Here is a 7,480-nt window from a genome sequence, read left to right as displayed (position 1 = left end):
TCAGAATGTGAATTCTCTGGGGGAAGGCAAGATAAACTTTTTTTCTTCATGTGCTTCACATAATGGAGGTTTAACAAGTATGTCTTGAATACATGACAAGAAATGAATAACTTCTGGTGAGTGTTCCTAGTGGTGGGTCAGGGGTGATGGTGATCTGAGCCTCAGAGAAATTGAGAATCCCTCTCAGGGCACAGAGTGGAAGTATTGAGATTCAAACTCAGGTCTGTCCAATCAACTCTAACTGTATTGAGGTTCACAGGGGAGCTGTGTCAGTCAGGGTCCAAACAGAAGAGCATATGTAAATTAGGGTTTAAGTAGGGACCGTTTACAAAGATGTGGGTAGAATGTAAGAAAGCACAGGGATATATAATAAACTGGTGAGTGGCAGTGGAGCTGTTGCGGTGGGACAACTGGCCTGAGGTCCTCTCACAGGGAGGGAGTCAGGGAACCCCATTTTCATTTTTCCCTCTTTCTCAGCTTTCCTACAGGGGCTTCCTGCTTAGCTGAACCCAGTAGGAAGCCAGAGGGACCTGTTGGTGTGGTCCAAAGCAGCTGGCCTCCAGGATGAGGTTCAGGATAGAGAAGTGTGTGGGAGGGTGGACAGTGGCTCTGGAAGGCAAATGGAAAATTCCAATCTAGCACAGAAGGAGACGTGTAAGCTTGACCTTGAGAGCTGAATATGTTTGCCTCATGAGTCTACACAAGAAATAGTTTAGCAAACTTATTTACAATGCTAGGGAGTTTTGATGAAGAATTCCTAGATGAGAAACACCAAATTGTTAAGGATAGAGTGCTGGAAAATATCTTTTGGTAGTTCTGTGGACCCCTTTCCTCTTGTGGAAAATGGGAATGCTATTTCCAAAGGTTCCAAAAGGACCAAAGTAGAAAGTGTATTTGAAAAAACCTCCTAGGATATAAAGCACTTGTACAATTCACTGTGGTAAAGTAGGAAAGACCCTAGAAATGCTATTTCCTAGTTGATCATGCAAGTCAATCTGTGTTGTTACTTACCAGCAAAATCTTTTTATGAGAATTGAATGAGACGATACATATAACATAATTTAACATGTAATACGCACCCAGTGGAGGATTATTATTATTTTACATTCATTTCTCATTCCTACCCTTCAGTCCCCAAGCTCCCTAAAGGTAGGTATACTTCACACATGTCTGTATTTCCCTAAAACTTGTCATAAGACTTCTTTCACCCCCATCATAGTTTTTCAGAGGGAAAGTGATCTTACTTGGTGCTTATAAAATGTTGGGGCCTTAAGAACATTTGGACTGTACTTGTAAGCACCCTAGACATTGTGGAAATATTTTGTATGGAACCTCTAGAGAAGCTAGGGTCTTCTACTATTCAAGTCAACTTGGACAGGACCATTAAGGTTTGGGGCATTTCCGGGGGGCGCCTGGGTAGCGCAGTCGTTAGGCGTCTGCCTTCGGCTCAGGGCGTGATCCCGGCGTTCCGGGATCGAGTCCCACATCGGGCTCCTCGGCTGGGAGCCTGCTTCTTCCTCTCCCACTCCCCATGCTTGTGTTCCCTCTCTTGCTGGCTGTCTATCTCTGTCAAATAAATAAATAAAAAATCTTAAAAAAAAAGGTTTGGGGCATTTCCTTAAGTATAGCCATGTTTATAATATGATGGTAGTATTTTTTGTAGTAATGTTTGTTTTTAATAATATGTAATGAATTTGGCCATGTTTTATAGCTAGGGGCATGCTGGTAATAATTCTTAATGCTAAGTAGAGAACAAGATAGGAGAGAAGTTTAGGGGAAGGAGGAGAGAGCATGTGGATTTTCTCACTGAGATTGAAAGCAGCAAATAAGAAATTACTAAGAAATGGTACTTAGCAGAACCAGAGCCTGGAGTAGGGTAGGTGAGTGAGGAATTCATCTCAGGGAAAAAATTTAAGGCGGCTGCCCCTAAAACTCAGTTTCAATATAAATACTATTTTAATGCAATATTTTAAAAAATCAAATCAGCAAACTATAGCTCACTGGCTTGCTCCAATTTTGTAAATAAAATTGTACTGAAAACATGGCTGGGATTAGGATGAGACAAATAAAACAGGGGTGGAATGCAGGGTAAGAATCTAAAAAATAGGTATTTTGTCCAGTATAGAATTTTTGCATTAATTTTAATTTTTTTATTTTTAAGTTTTAAAAGATTACTTTAAAATAGTATTTACTTTGGTTACTGGGTTGTTTTGGTGACCCTTAAACTTTGTGCGCCTGAAGAATGCCTTATTTGCTTCACCCTAGTCCTGACCCTGAGCAGAACTATCCTTTTGAAGGCATACTTTATATGCTGGGAATTTGACATAAACTCTCTTATTTGGTCCTCACGATATCACTGTGAGATAACCACTGTAACCTTCATTCTTTACATGAGTAAACGAGCTATGAGATAAAATGATGACAGAGAAGAGTAACTTGCTAAAATGGCATGTCGGGCTCCAAAGCTCATTCTTTCTCACTCCTAAGACCTAACTGACTCCAAGTGCTTCTCTCACACCTCAGCTGCTCATCCCGGAGCTGGATGGTCTGCATAGGTGGTATCTGTGATTGCTGACTTTCAGACTCTCCCCTGCACACTCCTGACTGAAGACACTACATGGGCCGCAGTATTACAGGTCTTGCACTGCTTCTGACTTTAGCAGCTAGAAGGAAAATAGATCCTTTTAGCTGCAACGTCCTGGCTGCCGAAGGAGGAAAGAGAAGCAGCTGTTCCTAGAAACACAGGCTGTGCCTGTTATCAAAATGGACATCAGCAGGCTCCGGGTGGAAACACAACAGAAGTATTGGTTTTATGGTTTGAGAATTCTAGTCTGAGGAGGCTGATTTTCTGGTTGATTCATTTTACTATTTCAGAGTTCCGTGGCGCATGGGTGTCTTCCTCAGTACCCCAACAGCTGGAATATGCCCGAGGGGTTGCCTTTGCCTAAGAACACTCTAGGTCTGGAAGTGGGGATACTCAGAATGGCCTGAATGGCTTTCAGTATAAAATTTGACTATTCCCTTAAAAAAAATGAAAGCAGTGGGAAGACAAAGTCTGTGAGATATCCCATGGCAGGAACCTAGGAGCTGTTCTAATTTCTGTTACTGACTGAGAAAGATGGATTGATACCAGTAACTGGTATCAGAATCCTGTGTCACCTTGTGAAACAGCAGTACCATTGGCCTGAAAGAGGGAGGAACATTCTTCTTCCTCTGTTTTCTGTGTCATTCTGGATCAGAGACCCAGGTCTTTATCAACCAGAAAACTATGCCTCTATCTGTTATGGACTGCATGTTTGTGTCACTGGCCCCGGAAGTTCACACATTAACATCCTAACCCCTAATGTAATGGCATTAGGAAATGGAGCCTTTGGGTTGTAATTAGGTCATGAGAGTGAGTGGAGCCCGCAGGAATGGGACTGGTGCCCTTAGGAGAAGAACACATAAGAACGAGAGCTTGTCCCCTGCTACATGAGGATGCAATGAAAAGGACAGCCCTCTGCCAACCAAGGAGGGCCTTCGCCAGACGTGAGATCTGTTGGCACCTTGATCTTGGACTTCTCAGCCTCTAGTACTGCGAAAAATAAACGTTTGATGTTTAAGCTACCCAGCTTACGATATATTTGTTACAGCAGCCTGAATTAAGCCACTACCCATCTTCTAAATGGGTAGTATTCTGAGGTAGTGCAAATATTGTCCCCTTCTCCTCACAGTTTCTGATCACTCGTTTTAGACCAACAGGCCTCAGAAACCAGCTTCTCAGAAAATAAGGAGAGACAAATGCTGGAAGCAGCACTTTACCCACATAAAGTGTGCAGTAAATATTTGTTGAATAAATGAATAAATGGTTCCCAGAGATGTGGGCTTCATAGGACATCTGGCCGGGGATTGAGACTGGGAGAACACTCATGGTAATACAAGCTAAGGCTATAGATTTAATTGTATATTTATTCTGAGTTATGAGTATAGGAGTATAGTTACGATCCCATCTTAGTCCAGCAGAACACTCAATAAGGCAGATCAGAACAAGAAATTGTGATTGATCTGATAACAATATGAGAAGATTCCACCAGTACATAGGTGGATGTGAATGAGGTCAGGTACCACATACATTCTGTCCAAAGGCAAACATTAATTCACCTATGCAGAAAAAACAAACAACAACAACAAAACCTGAATGACAAACAAGAAAAATCCAGGAAAGAGGCAATTGACCTAAAGATTCAGGATGTGACTTCTTATTGAAGATCCCCAGGTGCTTGGAAAACTCACAACATTCTGTGAGCTATAAGAAGATACAAATTCTATGAAACAAGCTCAGGAGGCTAGAAGGAGAAGCTATTAAGATGCCCCATAAGATGAGGATGATTTATAATGACAAGGGAGAGGGATGAAGATGATAAGATGAGGAAGAATAATAAAACAAGTAAGATTAGGTAGCAAAATTAAAAGGCACACAGGAGAGTTATATATTTCTTAAAGAAATATGACAGAAATAATAAAGATACAAGGAAAGATTAAGGAATTGAATTAACAAAATAGAATTGAATCCAAGAGTTATTTCTTGGAAAAAAAAATAAACCAATACTTTTGAAAGTCTAGTAAAGAAAAGGGAGAAACCCAAATGAACAAAAGCTGAAATGACAGGGGTTTATAATAACAAGCACAGAAGAGTTTACAATTTGAAAAATACACTAGAAAAAACTGCATGGTAACATATTGGAAATTTGGTGAAGTGGATGACTTTGCCTGACAAAAATGTCGTATCAAATTGACTCAAAAACAAGCAGAGAACTTGAATCCAATAACAATCAAGAACTAAATGGACAAGTTATTAAAGAATTATCTCCAAAAACATTTAGACTATTAAAACTTTGAGGAAATGAATGATGCTTTTGTAATAGATCTTTATTACACAAACTGTATAAAAGCATAGAAACTTGTGAAAAGCTATCTAAATCATTTTATAAAGATAGCATATGCTTATCCACAACTCAGACAAACATAGCACATGCCAAAAAAATTTTTTGAAGGACTTAAATAAAAACGAGCAGATTGAACTTGAAATCATGTTTAGCAGATCATCTACTATTAGTAGCATTTATCTGAAGAATATAAGATGATTGAATAGCAGGGCATTTATAAGTAAATTCTTCAGACTAATAGCCGATAGAAGAAAGTACATAATAATCTCAATAAATGAAGATGTGGTATTGATAAAAATGAACATCTAAAACTTAGACAAAAACAGAGGATGTCAGGAAACTCCTTATCAGCAGTAAAAGATACGTACCTTAAACCAACAACAGGTATTCTTTGAGTGAGTCGTTTATTCAACAAATACTTATTGTCTACCATGTATAAGATACCTTTTAGGCCATTGGGGATACACCAGTGAAAGAAACAAAGACAAACTCTGCTCTCCTGGAACTTAAATTGGAATGAAATGATGTTTAATACAAAAACCCCTTATATAGCATGCTGATATTTATAAGCATTAAGAGGGAAAATAAAGATGAATGGGGAATAAGAAACATTTGGAGTAAGTGGCCAGGGAGGGCCTCCCCAAAGGTGACATTGGGATAAAAGCCTGGAGAAGGTGGGGGGATAAACCTTGTGGCACCTGGGGAAAATTCATTCAATAGAGAGGGAACTGAGTAGATGATAGGGTCAAGCAACCTGCAGTGAAAGCAGTGTGAAAAAAGGTCAGAGAGGTAGAGGGGTTGCAGAGGGAGAGACCACGAATGGACTTGTAGGTCAACGGGCCATTGGAGGGGGCTGAGATTGAATCACTGGACTACTGTGTTGAAAGTAGGCTAAAGGGGACATGGGCAAAAACAGGGAAACTAGAAGGGGCATTTGCAACGATCCAATGGTAGGGGCTTGGAGGGTGATGTGGAGAAGTCACTGGATTCTGGATATATTTGAAAGGTAAGACCAACAAGACTTTCTGAAGGATGGGGTGTGAGGTAGGAAAAGAGCATGGAATTGTCGTTTCTTGAGATGGGAAAGGCCTAATGGAGCTTGTTCAGGGGAAATATCAGGAACTCCATCTGGGAAACGTTAGGTTTGCTGTGGCTGTTCGAGGTCAAGGGGAGATGTTGTATCGTCAGTTGGTTATCCAAGGCTGGAGTTCAGTGGAAAGGTCTAGAGCCAGAGATATGTGAATTATCAGCATATTGGTGTCACTTAAACTATGAAATGATACAGTCTATGACAGCCTGTACTCTTGAATTTTCTTTTCTCTCCTATCTTTTCAATCTTCTTTGAGGTTAACCTCATATGGGATTTGAATATATGTGTGATGGTCCCACAGGATGACCTTTCCATTTTCTTTGTTTTCAGTGGCGTATTCACTATTGCTTCTGTACAAGGCAATATGAGGTGTAAATCAGACACTCCCAGGTCCCAAGACCAGCTTTGCAATTTGTGTTTTTCGACCTTAATTATGCTTTCTGCCCCATTTTCCTGATCCGAACCATAAAACATCTGTAGTGACAGTAATGTTACCTACCTCTCAGGGGTGTTTTGAAGATTAAATGAGAGAGCATATACAAAGTAAATAAGTAGGCTCTTGGTAACTAATAAAAGATCTGGAGTTGTTTGTTAAGTAAATATGAAATGAATAAACTGTCCCAGGACTTGAAGGACATGATACTATGGATATATACTGATGTGTTCTCACGATGACAGTGGAGCATATTCCCTAAAATAAGATATAATGTGGAAAGTCCCCAGGCCATACTCTCTATCTGAAGTAGATCCTCTTATTCTTTCCCCCAGAGTAGCTTCCTGCCTTCTTTGAAATTCAGAGCTTACATTCTTAGTGAGGACATCCCAGACATCCCCCTCTGCTGGGACAAACTCCCAAAACAAAAGATGAGGTTTCTGTGGAGAAAAGGTGTTATGAGCCTGCTGCCTGAGGGAAATCTTCCTTCTCCTCAGCATTTTATGGCTAACAATGCCTGCGAGTCTCATTTCGTATTTTGAGTCTCCTGAGCAGACATAATGTTTCCCTAAGTCTTTCAGGATTTAATTTAGGCTGTCTGCACCACATGGTTTATACATGAGTCCACGGTTTATAACACAAAGACATAATTGGAAACAGAACAATTCTTGGTGGGCTGTTTGCCCAGGATCCATCAGTGTCCCAGATAAAGGGAGGTAGCAAAATTCCACTGATAATGGAAGCTATACATTCATGTATTCATTCGACAAACACTTGCTAAGCACCATCTGGCCAAGGGCAGATTAACAAACTCTTGTTATCAACACAGCCTTCTTGAAGGGTTTTAAAGGACAAATTTTTCTTTGACATGTTCAATTCAAACCTCATGGCTAGGGACAACAAACAAAGGTTTGCTATTCTTCAACATTCTTGCTCCTCTCCTGAGAGTGGGCAATGGTATAGTCAGGTTCTGCCTACCACCTGCCCCTAGACCTCTTTCCTAACAACTCTAAGTTTGTCAGTATGTAGTGT

This window comes from Ursus arctos, unplaced genomic scaffold (genome assembly GCF_023065955.2).
Source record: "Ursus arctos isolate Adak ecotype North America unplaced genomic scaffold, UrsArc2.0 scaffold_22, whole genome shotgun sequence".
Taxonomy (NCBI): domain Eukaryota; kingdom Metazoa; phylum Chordata; class Mammalia; order Carnivora; family Ursidae; genus Ursus; species Ursus arctos.
This window is presented reverse-complemented; position numbering follows the sequence as displayed.